The 25,524-nt window shown below is 33.6% G+C and overlaps 1 protein-coding gene across 1 annotated transcript in view; it reads left to right on the top strand.

Moving 5' to 3' along the window:
- Positions 1-25,524, top strand: part of LOC127739304 (uncharacterized) — a 338,236-nt gene that overhangs the window by 216,296 nt on the left and 96,416 nt on the right. The window lies entirely within an intron of this gene.

The following is a 25,524-nucleotide window of genomic DNA, read 5'->3' as shown; positions in this document are numbered from 1 at the left end:
CAGTCGAATAGAGTAAGAACACGGTGACATCATAATCCAACGCAATTGACATTTCCTATGAAAATGGCCAAATCAAAGTTGCTGGTCCATGAGATAGTGGGCAGCGCGTCAACATAATCGTCAAACTGAGAGGTATTACGTGTTATTTAAAGTCACTGGACTACACAGCAAAAAGTGAAACGCATGTTGTATTAGCAAACATGCGTTTAACGGCTGTAACAAACGGGTGTAAACGTCTGTTTAGAAACAGGCAAAATACATCACGTACGTTAAACGTATGTTTTGAAAACGTAGATAAAACAACTATTTTACGTGCGTTTTCTTTATAACTGTTTGTGTTACGCAGCCTATTCTTTTTCAAAATAAACTAATCTGATTCATAAATTTAATAACACTTTTAGATATTTAGATGATATTTTGGCTCTCAATAATGACGACTTCAGTATGTACACTAAAGAGATTTTTCCTGCCGAACTGATTTGAGATAAAGCTAATACTAACAATGAACACTGCCTATTCCTGGATCTTGATATCTTTATCTTTAACGGGAAACTTAATAACAAAATTTATGATAAAAGAGATAATTTTTCATTTCCTATTGTTAATTATCCATTTTTAGATGGTGACGTTCCATTGACGCCGTCTTATGGTGTTTATATATCTCAACTTATACGATTCGCTCGTGTATGCAACAACGTATTTTATTTCAACGAAAGAAATCTCTGTATTACTGAAAAATTATTACACCAGGGTTTTCGATATCACAAACTAGTCAAAACAATTACTAAATTTTATCATCGGTACAAGGACATCATTCGTAAATATAAATCAACATTCTGACATTTTATACGTTTAGGTATTTCACATCCAATATTTTATGGTAATATTCTTTACAAAGCACAAAAATGTCGGCATTCACTTCAAAAGCTAACCAAACCTTTAAACAGACTTTTTCGGAAAAGATATAGTTACAATACTGTTGTCAAGTCATTAAGGATTGCATATTTTGGTATTAATACTGATTCACTCATAGGGTCTTTGCATCGGAAATAAGCACATTTATTCTAAAACCAGTTGTTTGCATGATACGGGTTATGTTCTTCTCATATATTTTATGATGGTATGATACTAAACCCCTAACGGGTGGGATTGTACTTGATTTTGATATGATGAAGACATAATCTTTCAATCAGTTCAATTGAGGTTTGGAGCTGGCATGTCAGTAACTGCTAGTAGTCCTTTGTTCATTTATGTATCATTGTCATTTTGCTTAGTTTCTTTTGTTACCTATTCTTACATCGGACTCGGACTTCTTTTAAACTGAGTTTTACTGTGCGTATTGCTCTGTGTTTCTTTTTTCTACATTGACTAGAGGTATAGGGAGGAGGGGGTGAGATTTCACAAAACATGTTTAACCCCGCCGCATTTTTTGCGCCTGTCCCAAGTCAGGAGCCTTTGGCCTTTGTTAGTCTTGTATATTTTTTAATTTGAGTTCATTTATATGTTTTGGAGTTTAGTGTGACGTCCATTTTCACTGAACTAGCACACTATTTTATTTAGGAGCCAGCTGAGGACCACCTCCGGGTGCGGGATTTTCTCGCTGCATTAAAGACCCATTGGTGGCCTTCGGCTGTTGTCTGCTCTTTGGTCGGGTTGTTGTCTCTTTGACATATTCCCCATTTCCATTCTCAATTTTATTAGTCAACTTAATCAATTAAACATTTAATTTCACATAAATTTCACGTCAAATTGGTCATGTTATTTTTTTCACAGAAATTATTTTCAATTGTTTCTCATTTTTAAGAGAGCCTATATGTAAATGGTGTCTAAGCTCATAAAAAAATTACAACAGCATGCTGTAAACATACATATATGCATAAAGGTTTATCTTTTCATCCCAAACCTTTAAGTATATTAACTTGACTTTAACATATTACATGCATGTGAATCAAGAAATATAGAAATGCATGTGAAAATTTTCAGGTATTATATATAAAAGTAAACATGAATCGAAGAAATTAATGTGAAAAAGTAAAACATTCATTTCACAAGAGAAATTTCACACTAATTTTAAACTTAATTACCAATATTTATTCCACAATTAAAAAAAGTATCTTTTCAAACTGTCCTTGTTTCTTAAGATTTATTTTATTGTACAGAAAGGTTTACTTACAGAGACATACATGTATAACGTAAAATTGTATTACAATAAAATTGAGAATGGAAATGGGGAATGTGTCAAAGAGACAACAACCCGACCATAGGGCAGACAACAGCCGAAGGCCACCAATGGGTCTTCAATGCAGCGAGAAACTCCCGCACCCGGAGGCGTCCTTCAGCTGGCCCCTAAACAAATATGTATACTAGTTCAGTGATAATAGACGTCATACTAAACTCCAAATTATACAAAAGAAATTAAAATTAAAAATGATACAAGACTAACAAAGGCCAGAGGCTCCTGACTTGGGACAGGCGCAAAAATGCGGCGGGGTTAAACATGTTTTTTTGAGATCTCAACCCTCCCCTATACCTCTAGCCAATGTAGAAAAAACAAACGTACAACAGTACGCACAGTAAAACTCAGTTTAAGAGAAGTCCGAGTCCGATGTCAGAATAGGAAACAAAAGAAAATAAACAAAATGACAATAATACATAAATAACAACAGACTACTAGCAGTTACTGACATGCAAGCTCCAGACCTCAATTAAACTGATTGAAAGATTATGTCTTCATCATATGAATATCAGGCACAATCCCTCCTGTTAGGGGTTTAGTATTATACCATCATAAAATATATGAGAAGAACATAACCCGTGTCATGCCAACAACTGGTTTTAGAATAAATATGTTTAATTCCGATGCAAAGACCCTATAAGTGAATCAATATTAAAGCCAAAATATGCAATCTTTCATGACCTGACAACAGTATCATAACTATATGTCTCTGATTTTTGTCATATCCACTTAATGTTAAATGGAACTACTGAATAAATAAAGGCAACAGAAGTATACCGCTGTTCATTAGCCATAAATCGATTAAGCGAAAACAAATCCGGGTTACAAACTGAAACCGAGGGAAACACATCAATCACAAGAGGAAAACAACGGAAAAATAAAAACACTGAACTGCAACAAAAACAAACGCCAACATACATAAATACGGACTATTTGATAACAACTGCCATAGTCTCTGATACTAGTATATCCTTTATGAAGTCATTTCCACTTAATGTTAGATGGAACTACTGAATAAGTAAATGCAACAGTAATATACCGCTGTTCAATTGTCATAAATCGATTAAGCGAAAACAAATCCTGGTTACAAACTAAAACCGAGGGAAACATATCAACTACAAGAGGAAAATAACGGAACAACAGAAACACTTAACTGCAAAAATCCACCATTTTCTATATAAGAAAATGCCTGTACCAAGTCAGAAATATGACAGTTGTTATCCATTTTTTTATGTGTTTGAGCTTTTGATTGTGCCATTTCACTACGGACTTTCCGTTTTGAATTTTCCTCGGAGTTCGGTATTTTTGTTATTTTACTTTTTTCTGCAACAAAAACAAACGTCAATATACATAGAAACGGACTATTTGATAACAACTGCCATATTCCTGACTTAGTACAGGACATTTGAAGAAAAAATGGTGGGTTGAACCTGGTTTTATGGCTAGCCAAACCTCCCGCTTATATGGCAATGTTAAAAATACCGCTAAAATGACAACATTACGTGACAGGAATACAGTACACATAAACGCAAGAACACACAGCACAGAGAAATACATAAATGAATAATATAATAGTACATTAAAACATGTAAACATAAACTGCGCATCACACGTATGTATCAACGCCACAAAAAGTGACCTTTTTTTGTGACGTTTGTATTATCACATGTAAATTTCTAAAAAAAAAGAATAGATTTGTTTTATTGTAGACAGGTATAAGAATATAGAATTAGGATTGAGTTTGTAAGTGTTTAATTTTATGTATTTTCTAACCATGACAAGAATATTAAAATGGATTTGTGTTTGTAATGGTTTTATTATTTGTATTTTTTAACCATGTCGGTTTTTCTTATAAATCAAAACTGTGAATAAACAAAAAAATTCTGTGCATAAAGTAGCTTTAAACTTAAAATCAGATAAATGAAATAGCTGATTCATTATCTTAACTTTTACATACATATAAAAAATAAATATAAAATAACTGTAATATGAGACAAGATGATGTAAGACTAAACAGAAAACACACTTGAAAACAAACAACATCAACCAAAAACACTGTAGACAAACCACGAGTAACTCGACTTAACTGGCAAATAAGACATATGTGAAATGAACCGACATTACAGAATGTATATCTTAAACAATAAGACATAACACAATATTCAACCAGACTTACAAAATAAACATCATAACTAAATACATGAATTTTGGATGTATTAATACTGAGACACGTCGTAATGCAATGCGTATTTTTTTGGGGGGGTTGTATAATATAAATGACAGCAGTATTGGGACACGATTACTACAAAAATATGTCTGCATCAATTTAGAGAGCCAGCATGTCCTCTTTTTATTCAAAATATTAACTCGTCACAAAAAAAAACAATAGCTTTTATATCTCAGGCTAGCTCGTCTATCAATAGTTGACAGCATCAACCAAAACTGACCATATTTGCACTTTATTATGTTGATTTCTATAGCCTCATAATACATCAGCATTTTTGTTTATGTCAGGATAGATTTTATAATACAAACGACAGCAGTATTGGAACACAATGACTACAAAATTTTGTCTGCATCAATTTAAAGTGCCAGCATGTCCTCTTTTTATTCCAAATATTGACTCCTTACAAAAAAACAGTAGTTTTGATATCTCAGGCAGGCTTGTATAACAACAATATTTGACCGCGTCATCTAAAACTTACAATGTTTGCACTTTATTATGTAAATTTATATGGCCGCATAATAAATCAGTATATTGTTTTATGTCAAGATAGATTGTTTATTACAAATGACAGCAATATTGGAACACAATGACTACAATTTTTTTTATTGCATCAATTTTGAGTGGCAGCATGTCCTCTCTTTATTCAAAAATACTGACGCATCACAAAAAGTCAGTAGTAAAGCTTTGATATCTCAGACCGGCTTGTATAACAAAAATATTTGACCGCATCAACCAAAACTTACAAAATTTGCACTTTATTATGAAAATTTATATAGCCGCATAATACATTTTGTAAATCAGCATTTTTTTGGTACATATAACGTTTAATGATATAGGTTATTTTTGTTCGAGATTACCTATTAATATCACCGATTCCGGACTTTATTGTCAGTATGTATAATACTGAAATTATGGAGACTTGAATAATAAAGAAAGATACATCGAGTCTGTATGCTGTGATCTCGAGAATATGATACAGTAAGCTGAACTAATTCATGCAGAAATGATAAAAAAAATATTCGTCACGCGTTCGTGAAGCTCAGTTATCGGGAAATTAAGTCCAGATTCGGTTTCCATTTTCAAACGCCTGAAAGATCTAGAAGGAAAAAGTAGTATTACAATTTCCCGGCTTTAGGTTGGCCTTTTGTTGCTTATTTAACGTTTTAATGTTTTAAGGGTCCAGCATTTTGTCTTTATCATCTCAAGGTTGAATAATGGATTTTATAACAAGCTCTGAAATTTTAAAACAAAATATGACATATACTTAAGCATGGAATGGAGATTAGTATGAAATATCTAAAATAAATCAAAGTATTGTTTATGGCGTATAGTCTCACTAATAACTGAGTATTTCATTGATGGTATCAAAAGAATTCTATATATCTTTGTGTCACAGTATACTGAAGATAGCAAAGGAAATCAAAATCATGATCGATTTTATGAAACGTATAAATCCGTTGAGAAAAGTTTGAGAAGGTCGAAATCTGCGTGGAAATTACCGAAATCATTGGATCAAATCACGGATTTTGGATCAGTTGTTGTTTCCAATTTTGTTGTTTAGTGGGATACGAAAGTTTTGATTGCTCGAAGTTGATTCCAGTATCCAATCAGAAACGTGCTTTTTAAATTGCGCTTGGAGTAATGGTAATGCCATGTGATAGTAAGAATAATTGTGGAAAGAAGATTCCTCTAGAAATTGACAATGGAGCTAGAAATAGTTGGAAGTGGGAAAAGTTAGAACGGGAGGTGTATGGTGAGCTTGTTGGACTTCACATACGCAAGCTTGTAGAGAAAGGAAAGGCCCACTGCCAACTCGCAATAAATATTTATTGTACACTCACCGTGGTTTGAAAGCTTTAGAGCAGCACGTCGGATTGAAAGTTCATTAGGACAATATAACATTACAGAAAACAAACTACAGCTAATCAGTTATTGTTTTCGTTATTTTTAAGTCACTATTAGGCAAGGGAAAGTTGATGGTTGATGATTCATGTCATATAAATGGACCTGTCCAGCACTTTCCCTCTACTTCTTTCTTTTTTTTTTTTTTTTTTTTGTTGCCTAAATTGCAGGCCTGTGATGGGGTATGAGGGTTGAACAAGTACCTTTCTTAAGGTGAACTCCTGCCAATTTGGTTGGAATTTTTCAGGATTTTTTTTCAAGCATAATGGTGTGCATATCTACACAACTCTTACTAAAGACACATGTACTTTATTGAATAAATAATTAAAGCTAACAAAGACTAACCTTTCTGAAACTTGCCCCTCTTTATATTTTTATCTGAATCGCTAAAGTCGAAATCAGGTCTTGATGTCTGGTCACCCTGTCTGTATTTTTGTAATAGATTAATTAAGGTACCTGTTTGTGTAATCTGAAACTCAAAACACCTTAACCTAAAAGAATACATACATTGTTTGTAGTGAATGGCGCTTGTAAGTGAATAGTCTGAAGGCAAGGACTGTTGACCTTAATTTATGTTATCCATATTTCAAAAATGCATGTGGTTTCTTATTTTTTATATTGCATTTAGCGAATCTGATTTCCTGCCATCACAGAGTCAGAGTAAATGACATTTTATTGATACACATAATGTTATTGAATGTTTCTTTTATACACTAAATATTTTGACATTTCCATTAAAAATTGAGTACATGGGGATGTCCATGAAAATCTAACAACTATAAGCAACCAGTTTTCTGCAATGTACCATTATTTACAGTAATGCTTAGACTTCTGTTAATTAATTTCATCACCTGGCTAAATGAAGAGACAAATGTTTAGCTATTCAACACTACACCAGGAAATACCTCATAATACTCATATGTTTATAGTATGTAAACAAATGATAACTGTTTAGGTCTTGTATTACAGTTAAATTGTTCAGTTTAATATACTGTTTAAAGGTTATTACACAATGATCAATTATATTTTTTATATATTAATGTTACAGAAAGCTTAGTTTGTTTATTCAAAAAATGTAATAATATTTTTTCTATGAATTTCTTAAGCAAAGTTTGACTTCGGATGGTAAAGCTAGAAAGATGAGAATAGTAAAGAAACTTTTGATGGAAAGGAGATATTTGAAACTAATTTTTGGATTGTATTCATCAGTTCTGCCTCTACTCAAAAGCTCTGTGATTGATGATGTTTGAGATGAAAGAACCACTAATTCACATTTTACATGCAGAACAAGGTAGTATTTTCTGTTTCAGATTAGATATTCGTTATAAGTGCAGTATTAAAACAATTCTGTTGATTTTGAGACTTTTGCTTAGTTTACATGTATGAGTTTGTGATTAGGTCAGTTTAAAGGGAACTATAAGTGGTAGGTCAATGATATTTGATATGCAGACGTATTAGCATTTACACATCTAATTTCCATGGAGATTGTTTGGCTTCCCCTCAGTCATGGTTCATTAACTTTGAATGTTTTGCATTATTTACATGTTAAGGTGTGTGATTAGATCAGTTTAAGATGAACAACTAATGTTAAGTAAATGGTATTTTGTATGCTGTTGTATTGGCATTTAAAGTCTCATTTCCATTGAGATTATATGCCCCAGTCCCTCATCATGGGTCATTGACTTTGAAACTCTTACATAGTTTACAAGTTAAAGTTTTTGTTTAGGTTATTTTAGAAGGAACCACTAATTTGATAAGTCAATGGTATTTGGTATATGCAGTCTTATATGCATTGGCATCTCACATTTTTATGGAGGTGTTTTGGCCCTGCACCATCAGTCATGGTTCATTGACTTTGAATAATTTGCATATAAAACATAAGGAGATGTGGTGTGATTGCAAATAAGACAATAATCTATCAAAGTTCAAATGAAGTGGATGTAAGCAATTATAGGCAACTGAACGCCATTCAGCAATGAAAAAAATACATACGGACATGAAAAATAGGAAAGCAATCCAATATAGAAAACTAACGGTCTTATTGATAGCAAAACAATTTTTGAAAAACAAATATGACAGAGATGAACAAAATTGTTAGTGTGGTTCATATGTGTTTCACGTTTATCGATTTTTATATAGATTAGGCCGTTGGTTTTCCTGTTTGAATTGTTTTACACTAGTCATTTTGGGGCCCTTTATAGCTTGCTGTTCGTTGCGAGCAAGGCTCCGTGTTGAAGGCCGTACTTTGACCCGTAATTGTTAACTTTTGATACATTATGACTTGGATTGAGAGTTGTATCATTGGCCCTCATACCATATCTTCTTATTTACAATGAAAACAAATCAATTTAAATGATTCAACCTATTCTGGATTGATATTTTGTATCCATGACTATTACTAGTTTTAATGACTGTTTCAAGGTTTTGGAAGTCGTGACTTTTAGAAATTTACTTTGACTATAAACTGGTTGTAGCAAACACATTTTAACTGTAACAATATCTTCAGAGTTGTTTAAGTCGATTTATGTAAAGACTAACACAAAACAACTGCGAACTGCCAACTATTACAACTTTGACAAATATTTTCAGTCGTAGAACGTTACTGGCAATGATAGTTTTTTTTTTTTTTTTTTTTTTTTTATTTTTTTTTTTTTTTTTTTTTTATTTTTTTTTTTTTTTTTTTTTTTATTTTTTTTTTTTTTTTTGTCCAGTAGTGACAGTTGGGCTTATAACTTTATTCAATAAACGCATTTCCTTAACTACTGATTTATAAAAGTAAACCCTAGACTTATACCAATGTAGACTTTAAAACAGATTTCATTTTCATTTCAATTTTGCTTTCTGTCAACATAGCTAATGAAATCGAACATTACGAAAAGTTTTTTGTGAATGACAAGGCCGGTAACTCAATTAGTAGTTGACAATCGACAGAACGTTGTTTTTGAGTTTGTGTCACAAATATGAATCTTATTGGCAAAAATCCACAGACACATACACACAAAATATACAACAGATATTCGTTGAACATTTAATGTCTTCGTGAAACTGTATTTTGCACAAGAGTAATGTTGTCTTGGTTTCTTATGGTTAGTAGCTGTCTGGTTTATACATAAAACTTCCTTTGTGTATCAATTCATTTCATGTAAGGATATCTGTGTTTATCGGCAATTCGTACATTTTCCCTTTGGTCTTACTGCCTAATATTTTTAAGATCCTGGACAAGGTTTGATACTCGAAAATATTAGGCAATGACGTCATGTATATGTGAAGCGACGTCGAGTGCTCAAGTCCATCCGCGTCAATTTATCAATGAAATGCATGCGATGTCATTCATACAACCGAACAACTACATGCGTCCCAACGTTTTGTACGCGTAAAAGTAGTTTTACTAACTTTTTCATTCCACTTCATAATCTAAACCAATAAAACCTACAGTTATGACAAATTGCCGATAAAAAAAATTAGGACATTTTTTTTTTTTTGATACTGACTTCATCAGCTCGAATATTAGCTCGCCCTAGCGGGCTCGCTTGATATTCTTACTGATAAAGTAAGTATCAAAAACAAAATGCCATTATTCTATATGTGTTATAATATATTCTATAGTATAAACATGATATGTATAGCAATAATACTAAAGTAAGCAGACCTGTTGGTGACCTTCTGCTGTTGTCTGTTCTATGGTCGGGTTGTTGTCTCTTTGACACATTCCCCATTTCCATTCTCAATTTTATAAACATGAAGTTTAAACCCGTTGCATTTTTTGCACCTTCTCTTAGTCAGGAACACGTTGTTCAGTGGTTGGCGTTTGTAGATGTAATTCATAAGTGTTTTTCGTTTCTCGTTTTTATATATATATATATATATATATATAGATTAGACCATTGGTTTTCCTGTTTGAATGGTTTCAAACTTGTAATTTGTGAGGCCTATTATAGCTTGCAGTTCGGTTTGAGCCAAGGCTCGAAGTTGAAGGCCGTACCATGACCTATAATGATTTACTTTTTTTCAAATTGTGACCTGAATGGAGAGTTGTCTAATTGGCAATCATACCGCATATTATATCTATATATTGAAGAGTTAACTGATTGTTTTTGTTATTATTCTGTAAGTGATAACTAATGAAAGTCAACTATCCTTGTCCCATTACACATTGCACCTGCATTCCCAAGAATCTGTCTTTGTAAAAATAACTGTAAATGTTTCATTTCACAATTGTTGCAGTCTAGTGGATTGTCAGATAAACTTCTTTAATAACAAAGAAAATATGTATGTTTTATTTTTAATATTGCCCCAAATTTTACCAATAAGTACAGATTATAACATGCCCTTTTCCATATTGGCCCTGATATCATCCCGAGACTCCCATTTCGGCCTCGAGGCTTTAGCCGAGGGCCGATATGGGTCGAGGGATGATACCAGGGCCAATATGGAAAAGACATGTTATAATCTATTTATCACATATTTAAGTTCTACAGAAAAGAGAAAAAAATGTTCAATTATGACTATCTGATTAACTACAAAAGGTAAATCTAAACAGATTTATCACATTTTCCATAAAAAAAAATTTATCATGTACTGTATACACATTTATTGTAACATTCCCCTTATTTTTGAATATGGTTCTACACAAAAGCAATAATTTGACTGAGGCTAAATCAATAAAAGTTAGTTGCACATTGTAAAAAGTAACTATTGTTGCAAAATTCTTATAATTTTCAATACAAACACCGTCATTGTTAACTATTGTCGTTAAGGACGCAATGACGTCACGTCATTTGGAATCAGGGCACAATAACTAATAACCTCTTTTTTGCCCCGGGTATTTTGAGGTTATTACATAAATTTATGCAAAACCCAACGTCTATGAACAACTCCATATATCCTATAAGTCATCATGCTATTTACACCCAACCCACATCCCTCTCTCCCAATCCCCCCCAACCACCACCACCCCTAACACTGGCTACAACCTCTAAATAGTATGTGTGGCTTTGGATCATTGTGCATCTTCTAACCTTTCATTCCCTGGTTTTTGGTAGAGTTAATGTTGTTCAGTCATTAGTTTTCTAAAAAGTGCTTTTCGGACTTGTCTTATTTTGGGCAAGCCATCAGTTTTCTTCCACTTTTGCATTTTGAATATACCCTTCATTTCTTATGTGGCATTCTTTTTAGTATAAATAGCTCCTTGTAGAAAGAATTGAAAGACAGTTTTTGTTATAGAAAGTTATTGTAGATCTTGCTTTCTGATCAATTTTGATGTTTAAACAACAGTTTTTTCTGTATTTAAAGTCTAACGATCTACTATAATATTCGCCAAAAATGCAAAAAATATGATTAAATGGTAATAAATCCTATAAGAAGTTGTCTGAAAATGGTCAAAAACCAAAATAATCAGTTAAAATCGTTACTTACATGAAAGGGCACTAAATCTTATACAGAGTTGTCTGACAATTTTGGTCAAAAAGATACAAAGCAGATCTTAACAAAATGCTTCCGTCTATTATCAATGATAATGGTTTTCACAATCAAAGACAATACAATACTTGCTGTTTAGCCTTGCAACAATTCAAAAGATTCACAGTAAATGAACAGTGATGAGGGAGTGAGGCCATATAATCATTATCTCACTGGAGATGAGACCTGCAAATGCTATTGCAAATACATACCAAATACCATTGACTTACTTTCATAAGTCACTCATTAAAGTGGTTAATCTTAAACTGACTTTAAAATGTCTCAGCAAAAGTTTCAAAGTCAATAGACTATGACTGAGGAGGTGGGGGTAAAACAATCTCCATGGAAATGAGATGTCATAATGCTAATTCAACTGCATACCAAATATTATTGAACTACCACCAGTAGTTCTATTTGATAATTTGAACTTACCTCATCACTAGCTAAAACATTGTTGACCTGCCAACTCCCGGACAAAGCCAGATACAGCATGCCTTATAATTAAATTTGCTTTCCCCCACTTCTCAGATGCGAGGCAAAAAATGTCATAAATTTTTCAATTGAAAAGCGGAAATGAGAATTTACATGATAAACTGATAGCTGCTGCTTATAATTGTTTACTTCAACACATTATTAATTACCAATTTCAGTTGCTGGAAGATTGATTGGCACTGAAAAACTACAAACGTTAAAAACTATTTTAATGCATTTACAAATAATTGGCATTATCTGCAAAATTTTCAAAACAAAATAGTGGCTTACTGATATTTTTACCAGTCCCAACAATAATGTTTACCTTTTACATCAAATCTATCTCAGCATACTCTATCTAGTGTAAGATATGAATAATTGACTTAAATCTTACATGGAGAACACATGTGTACCAAGTATCAAGTTGATGTGACCATCAGGTGGATAGTTGTCTCATTGGAAATCATACTGCATCTCCTTATGTTCATATTAGTCTGGTATTTTGGGAGATTTATATCAATTTGATAATTCTAATATAGGTTTAAACTGGACAAAATGTGGTCGCTTTTTCGGCATTGCAGTTTTGTACAGATTTACAAAAGAACGGGTCTTCCTGTACTTTATCTGTCATGTTCTTGCTGTATGAAATCAACTCCATAGTAAAGTCACCATTAAAACAGTGTGGATGACTGTTCTTCTCACAGGTCAAGCTCTTTGAAACTGTAGGCATTCCCATTTCACAAACAGTGTTTTTGTATCTATTGAGTATTATTCCGTTATTGAAGGGTTAAGTGCTTTTTAATATTGAACTGTATATGTATGATTTTTATGTACTTTTTTCAATTTGTTATACCACTCCTCAAGATAAAAATAAAAGAGAGAACATTAAAAAAAAAAGAGAATCCTCAGTTTCATGTTACTATCCGAAATCAGGAATCTCATCACTGTTTGCATGTCTTTCATTTCAATGTATTTGTTCTTCAGGGATTATGGTGGTTAAGGTAGATCTATGCTAGAAATATGTGACTGATGATGCATATCCATAGTCCAAGTAATTATTTTGCCTAGTATATCCAAAACTTTTTGTGGACTTTGCTATTTTTGTGCCTAGTATTGAAATAAACTGGTTGTAACGTTTTGTTTTTTTGATGGTATAATGCACATGTTGACATTAAAAAGACATTATTTAAACATATAAAACAATATGTCCCAGGTAAGGGGAGGATTGAGCGCTCACAAACATGTTTAACCCCGGTACAAACTGTATATGCCTGAAGTTCAGTGGGTGTCATTGTAAATAAAGAAGATGTGATATGAGAGCCAATGAGACAACTCTCAATCCAAGTCACAATATATAAAAAAGTTAACAATTATAGGTCAACGTATGGCCTTCAACACGGAGCCTTGGCTCACACCGAACAGCAAGCTATAAAGGGCCCCAAAATGACTAGTGTAAAACAATTCAAACAGTAAAACCAAGGTCTAATCTATATAAAAAAACGAGAAACGAGAAACACCTATGAACCACACTAACAATTTTGTTCATCTCTGTCATATTTGTTTTTCAAAAATTGTTTTGCTATCAATTAGACCGTTAGTTTTCTATATTGAATTGTTTTCATATTTTTCATGTCCGTATGTTTTTTTTTCATTGCTGAATGCCGTTCAGTTGCCTATAATTGCTTACATTCACTTCATTTGAACTTTGATAGATTATTGTCTTATTTGCAATCACACCACATCTCCTTATGTTTTATATGCAAATTATTCAAAGTCAATGAACTATGACTGATGGTGCAGGGCCAAAACACCTCCATGAAAATGTGAGATGCCAATGCATATAAGACTGCATATACCAAATACCATTGACTTATCAAATTAGTGGTTCCTTCTAAAATAACCTAAACAAAAACTTTAACTTGTAAACTATGTAAGAGTTTCAAAGTCAATGACCCATGATGAGGGACTGGGGCATATAATCTCAATGGAAATTAGACTTTAAATGCCAATACAACAGCATACAAAATATCATTTACTTAACATTAGTTGTTCATCTTAAACTGATCTAATCACACACCCTAACATGTAAATAATGCAAAACAGTCAAAGTTAATGAACCATGACTGAGGGGTCGCCAAACAATCTCCATGGAAATTAGATGTGCCAATGCTAATACGTCTGCATATCATCTCGTGTGAATCACTTTATTTTTAAACAATTAAGATAAACTTAATATATCTTTATTTTATCATGTTATAGAACTTATAATACTAACAACAGCCTGATTTAGAATTAAAGGAAGGGTACAAACAGACTGAGGGTGCGAATTTCGAAGGTGTGGGGTGTGAATGTAAAAGGGATGAACCTGAATTGGAACGAACATGATTTTGGGTGAAAGGACAAGAAGTCTGGGAGCAAGGGGGATGGAAGTAGAAGTAAGGGGAGAACATTTTAGAGTAAAAGGGAAGGGAAATGGGAGTTGGGGATAGGGATTGGAAATCATGTAGTCCAAATAATTATGATGTCTTGGAATGCTATTTTAAATTTTTGTTTTGACGCCTTACAGGCGTCAAAGAAAAAAAATATAACAGACTTTCTAGACGTCAAAATTATTTGGACTAGGAATCATGGACCCCTGTCCGAGGGAAGTTATGGGATACCGCACATTACTAGTCATTAGACGTTAACGATAAATATTTTACTCCATTTGACCCTAACTTGGCTACGAAACTAGATTTTACGAATGACGATATAAAATCAAGACTCATTTGACGCTAACGGTAGCGCATAAAGGACATTGTTGATGCTGAAAATGACCATCCCTCCTCTTTGACTGTTTGACACGGATATTTTTCAAAACAGGCTATACATGTTCACAACTTGCCAGTTAAGGGTCAAATAAACACATAAATAAGATACCAGCCATAACGATTATACATAGAACAGAAATTTATCCCATGCAAGGTTTCAGCCGCAGTGATTTTCTACAGTAGCGAGTATTTTGAGAAAATCCCCACTTTGTATTTTACGTGATACTGATAACATTTGGCTGTCTAATACATTAAAATCTATGTTTTCTTATGTAATGACTCTACCTTCATCGTTGTCTATTCGCCACGATGTCTGTTATTCATGTACATGGTTGTATTTTTCAGTGCAGTATGCTGCTCAGCAATGGCGACCCTGAAATTTCTGTTGTCCGATTACGGCGCCAAATTAGAGGGAAGCAACTCGCGCCAGACAAAATTACCGTATTTCACCAACTCACCAACTACACGTCGCCAGGTAAACTAAATTTGCGACAGTAAAGGTTCCGTTGGACGTCCGCAAAGCTTAAAATACAATGCAGTTATCTCTTAATTCCAAGCTTCAACTATTCAGTAAGGGGAAGTCCATACAAACGGACAAAATCAAACGCTAGACCTTACAAAACCACGGAATTTCTTGAATCAAAAGTTTTTTTTGGTTGACAGACGAAACGTCTGAGTTACCGTTTATGTCTAAAACGTTCAGTGTCCTTATGAGATTGTCTTTGAACCTGGTTTAAACCTATTGTAGTCTTCTACTTTGATGAACGTTTTTAACAGTTCTGTTATATTGACAAAATTTGGAGAGCTACCCGAATAGACATAAAAGATTAATGTGGCAATAATTGGGATCCATCAGCCAACACTGTATAAACATACAACATAGACATGTCTGCTTCTGATGCATGTTTCTGAAACGTCAAAATAAAATAAAAAAGAAAAGAAAAACAGGCTACATAATTCCTTTGTAAATGTGACGAACTATTTTACCAAAGAGAGCATAACATTAGTGTAGTTTTAACTTACCGGAGGAAGTTAAACCGTTGTTGCTTAATGAGTTTTTTTTTTTTTCATTTTTGACGGGGAATAAATTGCGAGCCCAATAATGATCTCAAAAACACAACCAGCTAGGTATTTTCTTGTAAGAAACAAAAAGTGGCTGACTATACGATATTTCATCTTTTAAGGTCGTTCACCCCAATAAGGACCCCCGGTAGAATTTTTTTTATTTTCACACATTTTGTAGATTTTTTTATGCTGAATCCAAAAATGAAAAGAAAAAAGGGGTCACTTGGCTCGTTTTCCCCTCAAATGGAAGCGAAATGTGCGATTTGACCTTTCTTTCAAACTTTTCTACCCTTTCAACAATAACGACTACATCAAATTCAAAGACTTTTAGAACCGTGTCAGTATGATTATTATGTGAAAAAACAATTAAATTTGAAATGTAAACGTTCCCCTTGGTTGTTTAAGACTTAAAAATCCTTTTATTTTCAGATTTATGTCTAAATTTGGCATTTTTCTAATTTCAGTTTAAGGCTAAAAATATTGGTTAAATCGATTTTCGTAAAATTTCCCCGGTAGATTTTAAAAAAAAACGGATATGTCAAAGCTATGAACTTTTCGAGCATTTTAAGGTAAAATAAAATGGGGGTCACCAGGCTTTTTAAAAAGTTACGAGCTTTTGTTTAACCCTTCTACCCCATGAGGTCTGATTTCAATGCACTCCATTAATTACTTTCTTGTGAATTTTTTATTGATGTCTTTGATAAAATACTGTTTGTAATTATATCAATGGACGATAGCTGAATATACCTGTGATTAACATTTTACTGTTTGTTATAAAAAAGCGAAATTGTTATTATTTTGGTGAAATACGGTAATTTTGTCTGGCGCGAGTTGCTTCCCTCTAATTTGGCGCCGTAATCGGACAACAGAAGTTTCAGGGTCGCCATTGCTGAGCAGCATACTGCACTGATAAATACGACCATGTACATGAATAATAGACATAGTGGCGAATAGACAACGATGAAGGTAGAGTCATTACATAAGAAAACATAGATTTTAATGTATTAGACAGCCAAATGTTATCAGTATCACGTTATACAAAGTAGGGTTATCTCAAAATACTCGCTACTGTTGAAAATCACTGCGGCTGAAACCTTGCATGGGCTAAATTTCTGTTCTATGTATAATCGTTATGGCTGGTATCTTATTTATGTGTTTATTTGACCTTTAACTGGCAAGTTGTGAACATGTATAGCCTGTTTTGAAAAATATCCGTGTCAAACAGTCAAAGAGGAGGGATGGTCATTTTCAGCATCAACAATGTCCTTTATGCGCTACCGTTAGCGTCAAATGAGTCTTGATTTTATATCGTCATTCGTAAAATCTAGTTTCGTAGCCAAGTTAGGGTCAAATGGAGTAAAATATTTATCGTTAACGTCTAATGACTAGTAATGTGCGGTATCCCATAACTTCCCTCGGACAGGGATCCATGATTCCTAGTCCAAATAATTTTGACGTCTAGAAAGGCTGTTATATTTTTTTTTCTTTGACGCCTGTAAGGCGTCAAAACAAAAATTTAAAATAGCATTCCAAGACATCATAATTATTTGGACTACATGATTTCCACTCCCTATCCCAAACTCCCATTTCCCTTCCCTTTTATTCTAAAATTTTCTCCCCTTACTTCTACTTCCATCCCCCTTGCTCCCAGACAAAAAAATGGCAAAATATATTTCCAAGATTATTCATCCCCCCTCTTTTCGACTTTTTGTCCTTTCACCCAAAATCATGTTCGTTCCAATTCAGGTTCATCCCTTTTATATTCACACCCCACACCTTCGAAATTCGCACCCTCGGTCTGTGTGTACCCTTCCTTTAATTCTAAATCAGGCTTTTGTTAGTATTATAAGTTCTATAACATGATAAAATAAAGATATATTAAGTTTATTTTAATTGTTTAAAAATAAAGTGACTCACACGAGATCAAAGGGTCTTTTCTATTTATAACCTTCATAAGATTTACTTCTAGCAAACTAGTTACTTTCATTTTTACTTCAGACAAGGCAAATCACGGACCTGCACATGGTACCCCCTTTTCCCGCTTCCTGATCCCTCATTCTCATGTTCCCTTACCCCTGTCTAACCCCTCAAGGGGTTCAATTGTTTTGTTTGTTTTCTTGAGAATTTAAATGGTCGAATTTGTAAATTATAACCCCTACAGTACGAGGCATTACATTTTATTGATGGATTCGTCTTGATCACAATTTGTTTACAATTAACCCCTCCCCCCTTCCCCAGTCTCTCTTTTGTATAAAAAATTTCATAACATCAAGTATCAGGTTTAAACATACACGTAGAGCTTATCTTGTGTACCAAATAACACATACATTAAATGATTTGAGTTGAAAAATTCATTATTGTTTTGTGCTTAGTATTTTTAATTTTAAATACAAAACTTGTGTATCCCATATTCCAAACAGGTTACAAGACACCTCAGCATAATTTGGTTGACGAGGAGTACACATGTAGGTCAGCTGCATTTCCGAATTTTTAGGCAAAGAAATAACTTGTCCCTGGCAGCAAACCAGCATGCCCCGAGAAGTCTGTATTCAACATATATATAAAAACAAAATCACTATTTGTCTGTCTGTACATGAGTCCCAAAATTGGTTTTCGTTCTCCAACTTAAGTTTGCCTCAACCAAATGTTATGAAACTTATACACAGTGCTTATTATCAACAAACACAGATCAAGTTTGAATTTTTTTTTGGTGGTGTCACTTTTACTGTTTTAGAGTTATGCCCCTTTACAAATGGAAAAATTGCTAAATATTTTGTTTCCGTTCTCTAACTTTAGTTTGCCTCATCCAAATGTTATGAAACTTATACACATTACTAGCTTACAATGTATTACAACAATACTCAGATCAAGTAAAAAGTTGGGTATTGTTACTCTTACCGTTCTTTAGTTATTTCCTTTATAACTTTATATGTAAGCGTGGGCATCATCTGTGTCCAAATGGACACATTCCCCATTTATTTAAAATATTTACTACATTATGCTTTTGAATGTCAATCATGGTTGATTTTCTGACAGAATTACTCTGACATTTAATTTCAGGCTTCACGTACAAAATGTACATGTAAGAGGAAGGAGTGATTTGTTGTGAAAGATCCTGGAATGTTCAATTTTACTTGGAAACTGTTGTCAAAGAACTGACAGAATTTACACGAGAAGCCAGTATCATCTTATCTTACAATTGGGAACTATATGTAAAGTGCTGAAACTTAAGAACAACATTAGAAGACAAGATCAACAAAACTTGGAACTACATGTATAATCAAAGTACTGTCAGAATCCATATGAGAGAACCCAAGATCATCTACACTTGGTGTCTATATGCAATGTGTTGTCAGAATCTACTTAAGAAGCCAAGATCAACTATAATTTCGAACTATATGCTTTAGTACTGTCAAAATTCATTAAAAAAATCCAAGATCATAAGGACCTACTTTACCTACCTGTCCAAATGATGAATACAGATTATTGAGTTAATAAAAAAAAAACACTGAAGAAGAATATTGATATGAAAATAGTGAAAATATTGAGCTGATCAGTTAATGATTGTACACATGTACAATGTACATGATGTATACAAGTCAACAATTACTAGTATATTGAAATTAACAATGCAAATAAATGTTTTATAAATTTGATCTCGTAGACATTTTAGGAATAAGAATCAAAAATGTTTTAAAAAATGAATTTTAATAGAGCTGAAATAATTTTTTTTTTTTTTGCTGTCTGTAGTGAATTTTGCTGCAAACACGATTCATGATATGCAAACTGCATTATATGCAGTTGTCTTTAATACAGAAGGTAGCTATGAGATTTGTAAATTTTGGAAATCATAATACCAAGTGGCAGTTGTGGTAAATGCACATGCCTTTGCCTCATCTTTTACCTCACCAACCCCTGACCTAAATGGCCATTTGGATTATTTTACATCATTTGGCATTTGTTTTCCATCCATATGCTATTCAGTTTCTATTTCGAAAGTTATATTTTCTGGATAAAAGGATCAATAAAATACAGTTGTGTTCAATGAGACAGCAACCAAACAAAACAACCAAAAGAATTATATATTGTCTGGGAAAATTTGTGTCTCACTAACCGACAACATTTTTACCTACTGTAAATTCAGAAATTATTGCGTGCATTTATTATTGCGATTTTTCACAAATGGACTAAATTGCAAGTTTAATTATTGCGATAACAAAAAAATCTGCATAACGATCTTTAATTCAGTTATCACAATGCAAGTTCTAATTATTGCTATATTCACCCTGTTGTATTATTTGCATAAAAAAAAACCTCACAATGATTTCTAAATTTACAGTATCACAATGATCCAGATTAATATTATTTTGTAAAATTAAATATGCACTCAAATTGATACATATTGCAACAAAGATCTCAACCTCATTTCATGGATCAGTGATCAATGTTAAAGTTACCTGATTAGGGTTGTTTATCAGATACTGTTAGCAATAGGTCATTTGTCAATGTCATGTTTTTTGTGTTTATGTCTGTTTTTTCTAATACTAAAAGTACATGTAGTAGATAAACTATATGTATGTAATGATTCACAAATGTAAGGAGTACATGTCTGTCTGGCAGTTGTCATTGACCACATTTGCATGGTTTATTGGTCAATGGTAAGTCCTCTTTTAAAATGCTACATTGTGTAATCAGTAGGTCATTATATTTGGTATATGGTATGATTATTAAATGTATATATTGAAATATTAAGTAAAAAGATGTGATATAATTGTAAATGAGACACTCCACAAGAAACCAAATAACACAGAAATAAACAACTATAGGTCACCATACGACCTTCGACAATGAGTAAAACCTATACTGCATAGTTGGGATATAAAAGGCCTCCAAATGACAAATGTACAATTTAAAACAATTCAAATGAGAAAACTAACGGCATGATTTATGTATAAAATAATGAATGAAAAACAAATAAGCCTGTCTTGCAGGGTTTATCTGAACCTCATTTTCATGGTTTTGTCTGTTACTTGCATACTATATATATGTTTCAAAATATTTGGTTGATGGGATGATTGTAACAGAGCCGGATTTAGGGGGAGGGTCCATTGGTTGATTATATAGGAAATTACTAAAGCATGACTGGAGCAGGCCTCTCTTAGGCAGTCAGCCCCCCTCCCCCCCTTTTTATGAAAAATTCTGGTTCTGCAACTGTGTAAGGCTGGCTTGGATTGGTTTATCTGACTTTGACTTTATTTTCATGATCATTGATAATATTATTTTTTTCTCGTAATTGTAGTAAAACTTTGTCTTTTGGAATATCAACATAAAACCAATCATGAATGGTGATTAGTAAAGCAGGTGAGACATTTCAGCTCGAGCACTCTTGTTAACACAATAAATATATGGACTGTCACTAGAAAATGAATGGACAATGTATGCTTGGTATGGACAACATTCCTCCTTTTTACCCTACAAGGCTGCGTATTTATCTCGGTGGGGGGGGGGGGGGAGGGATAGGGGGCACATCCTATATTCAAGGTGATAGGATGTACCGCTGGAATAGGTCAAGCTTGAAAACATGTGAATAGGTCGGGGAAAACTATCAGAAATATATGATAAGGTCAATAAAGTTTCCATAACTTCTTCGTCTGTCATCTTTCTTGGTGTTTCTGGGTGTGATTCTATCAACCATTTTTATACTGGTATCACGTCGTCAGTGTCGTTCGAAGACATTTGGTTTCCGGACAATAACTCAAGTTAATGTAAATAGAAATCTATGAAATTTAAACACAAGGTTTATAACCACAGAAGGAAGGTTAGGATTGAGTTGGGGGTAATAGTCCTAACAGTTTAGGAATTAGGGGCCAGAAAGGGACCCAAATAAGCATTTTTCTAGTTCGAGACAATAACGGCGTATGGATCTCTCTGAAATTATACCACAAGTTTCCATACCACAAAGGGATGGTTAGGATTGACTTTGGGGGGGTGGCTCAAACCGTTAAGGAATAAGGGAAAAACAAGGGTTTCCTGGTTAATGGACAATTAAAAAAAAGTACAATGTTAAGTTTGGATTACCTCCCTTACACTGCTTTTACATTATGTATAAAGAAATGTTGTATTGTCTTGAGGTGATTAGCTGTCAATTTATTTTTAGAAGTTAATATTTAAAAATGCTGATTAAGGAGTATTTAATATATTAATTTAAGCCATGATTATGTATGTCATTTTCTATTTTAAGACTTTTATGATGTACTTAAATGGGTAATTATGGTTGCAAAGTCCATTTGGTAAGAAAGAAATTGTGAGGGGGGGGGGCATTTTTTTCTCATTTCAGATATCAGAAATTTGGGGGGGGGAGGTCAATTCGCAACAGCTTAGTGTATTGCACAAAAGCCAAAAAAAGGGGGGGGGGGTTATTTTTTTTTTTGTGGGGGGGGGGGGGGGGTCATTTCGCAACAGCATAGTACAGTCCTTGGATGGTGTAAACTTCCCACTCACACCATACACCATTACACCATTCACCATACACCATTACACCATACACCTTGTGCCATTACACCATACACGTGACACCTTTGCACCATACACCTTACACATTACACCATACACCATTCCCCATTCTATCTACACGATCCGAAATTACCCATAATGCAATTAAATTTCAAAGAAAGCGTGCGACTACAAAATTATTTATTTGATTTAAAAAACGAATTTTGATCACAATATTGTAAATTAATGTATAAAATTAAAATCTCCGTGGTCATGCCTATATACAGATTAAATATATATACATGTATTTGTAAATAAAGTACGCATAAAACTTTGCTTGTAATGCAAATTTATCCGCGATCTACCTATCTATAAATTAAAAACGATATTGGTTACAATGCTATTATTATCGGTTTTAACATGTATCGTAAATCTTATAAACTTGGTTTTCAGATAAAATCGACAAACAATGCCAAAAATGAATACTTCAGGATGACTGGTACATGTACAACATGTACAACAAAATTATTTTAAGCATCAACCAAAACTGACCATATTTGCACTTATAATTATAAAATTGAGAATGGAAATGGGGAGTGTGTCAATCTGTTAATTTATATAGGGATAAAAAATTTGGAAATATTTTTGCCCTCCTTTTATTAAAAATATTGTCTCGCTACAAAATTTCAGTAATTTTGATACCTCAGGCTGACTCATATAACAAAATTATTTAACTCATCAACCAAAACTGACCATAATATTTTCACTTTATTATATAGATCTATATCAGGCGCGTAGCTGCCTTTACGCAAAAAATCATTTGCTTGCACATTTTTTTCACAAAAAAAAATAATTCTGAAATTAAATTACGAATGAGTAGGAAGACAGGTCAACCGGGCTAACTATCCAGCTGACACTCCAAGTCAATATTGGAAGCGACCCTTGTATTTCTCCTTTCTTGACTATTTCATTGAAGAACTCACAGGACGTTTACTGGATAATTCTGATCGTTTTCAAGGCCAGAACCTTAATTTCAATTAAATACCTGCACGTTTGGAATCTTTGACAGCAGAGTGTATAGACAAAATATACGAAACATTTAGACACGACTTGACGGACAATCAAGAAACCTTCAACTCTGAGGTAAAGAGATGGCAGAGACGCTGGTCGGGTCCAGATGTTATAGAGTAGCCCAAATCTCTGATGTCGTCTCTAGCAGTGACTAAAAAGAAACTATATCCTTCAATAGTTTGCAATCGTGTCAATCTTAGTTACAATGCCAGTAACTACATCAACTACTGAACGGTCATTTAGTGCATTACGGCGACTTAAAACTTATCCCCGTTCAACCATGGTATAGGACAGACTATCTTCGTTGGCGCTCATACATGTTCACAGAGAAATGAATATCGACACCGAGAGAGTTCTGCGATCTTTTGCCTTGGCAAAAAATAGATATATGGACTTTGGATATTAACTTTACTTTAAGTCTTACATGAGTATTAACATTTAATAATACAGGCTCAATACAATAACCTTGAAAACATCTAAGATTTATATCCCTCACTTATAAGTCAAGACTTAAAAGTCGCCGTTTGATTTCGTATTCCCATTGTCCGTTCGTCCAAAAGACTATTAATTCACCTTGGGTATCTGTGTCCCAAGTGACCTTCTACCGTTGTCGTAGAAACCTCAGGCTCCTTTGATTCGAAAATGACCTTAGTGAGAAACGCTACGGTCGGATGTCTTGCAAGAAGCAGGACCTGCTTACCCTTCCGGAGCACTGGAGGTCGCCACATTTTTTTTCGGGGTTCGTGTTTTTTTATCTGTATTTAGTTTTCAATATTGAATGTTTTTGTTTGTTCTTTTGTGTCTTATCTGTTCCCGGGTTGGTCATGTGTCCATTGATTGCCCTTCTATTGATAAACGCTTCGGTTGACTTGTCGACTGATCTTCCCGTTTTATAAAATTTATTTTATATTTGAAAACAACCATGTTAATAAGGAGTAATGTGAATTTCATAAGCATGGCATACCTGGAAAATGACCGAAAAATTATCATTTTCTGCATAAAAAGGTCCCAAAATATTTTTGGCCTCGCTCCGCCCGGCGATACAAGACTTATGCTTGCACTTTATTTTAGGCCAGCTACGCCTCTGACACGTGAAGATATCACATAAGACAGCCACTGACAAGTCAGTTTCCTGACTTGATAGCAGTAGCTGAAAGCCAGCGCAAAGCCTATAATCTCCCAATATATTTCCAAGACTTCGTACACTCTAATATAGGTGGCTGGATTTAACGCCATATCAAAAGAAATTATGACAGAAGAAACTTGTACAGAATTTTCAAAACAGAAAAACAAACGCAACGATTAAGGTTTGTTTGAAATAATTTTTGTGATGATCATTTACTCGCTTGGTCGTGGGTCACGAATCAACGAATTATAGATAATCATCCCAAAACGACGGACGGATTGAACAGCAGAATTTCTTGATAAACTAGGAGATAAACACATGCTACATGTAAAGTGCACCACGGCACTTGTAGTGGTTGTGTTTCGTCCTGGTATTCCTTGGAAGGTCTTCAAATTATTAAATGGTTTTGAACTTTTTTACATTCACGATGAAAGATGAAAATGACAACTGGCGAGGTACTAACATTTACGTTATTCTGAAGTCTTCATGATAAATGAAAACAGTATTTGGTTGAAATTTTTATATATATAAACTGACATTATGTATTAACTAACAGACATATAATAAATATTTCTCTGGAATTAGTGACTCCTTTAAATATTTTAAATTCCCTGCTAGTGAAAACTATAAATTTAAAATAGCGAGAATAAAACTTGAGAACCGCAAC

The sequence above is a fragment of the Mytilus californianus genome, unplaced genomic scaffold (assembly GCF_021869535.1).
Source record: "Mytilus californianus isolate M0D057914Y unplaced genomic scaffold, xbMytCali1.0.p SCAF_4, whole genome shotgun sequence".
Lineage (NCBI taxonomy): Eukaryota > Metazoa > Mollusca > Bivalvia > Mytilida > Mytilidae > Mytilus > Mytilus californianus.
Note: the sequence above shows the minus strand (reverse complement) of the source record. Positions and strands in the feature narration are given on the sequence as shown.